Here is a 1,429-nt window from a genome sequence, read left to right on the forward strand (position 1 = left end):
CACCCCAACCCCATCCCCGTGCCATCCCCATGCCGTCCCTGTGCCATCCCCATCCCCATGCCATCCCTATGCCGACCCTGTGCCATCCCCATCCCCATGCCACCCCCACGCCATCCCCATCCCCGTGCCACCCCCATGCCGTCCCTGTGCCAACCCCATCTCCATGCCATCTCCATGCCTTTGCCCACCCCGTGGGCATTCCCAGCCCCTTGCCACCCCCAAGCCCGTGCCGTGCCCACACTAACTCTGTGCCAACACTGTCTCCCCACCCTCGCTGCTGCCGTACCTCTGCCATCTTCATGCCCTCACCACCCTTCCGTTCACGCCCACGCTACCCCCACCCGTGCCCACGCCCGTGCCCACGCTGTGCCGCCTCTGTGCCCCATCATCTCTGTGCCCGCGCCATGCCCATGCTGTCCCCATCTATCTTCTTGCCCACGCCAGGCCCACCCTGTGCCCACGCTGCCTCTGTGCCCACGCCAGGCCCACGCCGCGCCCGCGCCACCCCCGTGCCCTTGCGTCTCTCCCATCCCGCACCCAGGCCCTGGCGAATAAAGGGCCGGTGCCGAGTCCTGCGTCTCGCTGCTCTGGGTGCGGTGCCAGCCCTGGGGACGGGGCGGGGGGGGGGCAACGAGGGGGGGGCCACGCAGGCAGGGCTGGGGACAGGAGGGGACACAGACAGGGCAGGGCTATGGCAGCGCAGGAGCCGTGGCGGTGGCAGGAAGGTGTCCCCAGCACCCTGGCGTGATGCCACCCCACACAGCAGCCTGTGGGGCCATCTGTGTCACGAGTGCACCAGGCCCCTGCCCCACGGGGCGATGCCCACTGCCGTACGATGTCCCCAGGGCCTGGCAGAACCCATGGGTGCCAAGGTGACCGGGGAGCCCTGGTCCTTGCGTGAGCACCCAGCCCCAACACGGCTGGGAGAGGTGCGGGGAGATGGCCCGTGGCACCGTCAGAGGTCTCCAGTGTCCCCGCATCCCCAAATCACCCACGTCCCCAAATCCCTGGTGTCCCTGCATGCCTGCTACCTGCATCCCCAAGGTCCCCTCATCCTGGTGTCCCTGCAGCCTCCATGTCCACATGTCCCCTGTGTCTCCACCCCCCTGCTATCTCCACAGTCCCGGCATCCCTGATGTCCTCAGTTGTCCCCAAATCCCCAGCGTCCCCAAAGACACCCCTAAAGCCCCTCTACACGCCCAGGGCCATCCGGAGCCCAGGACCCCCATCGCTGCCTGCTCATTTCTGCCGGCTGCTGCCTCTGGCTGCTTTTCTGACCGAACCGAACCTCCCTCATTAGACTCAAATAATTAGCGCTGGGGCTAATTATTTATCTAATTATCCCTGCCTCCACTCCCCTCTCTGGAGCATGAGCCTGGTGACGATGACCCACTGCGAAAACATGCGGCGATTCCCACGCGCGGCTCGG

The sequence above is a fragment of the Aptenodytes forsteri genome, unplaced genomic scaffold, assembly GCF_000699145.1.
Source record: "Aptenodytes forsteri isolate BGI_AS27 unplaced genomic scaffold, ASM69914v1 Scaffold476, whole genome shotgun sequence".
NCBI lineage: Eukaryota > Metazoa > Chordata > Aves > Sphenisciformes > Spheniscidae > Aptenodytes > Aptenodytes forsteri.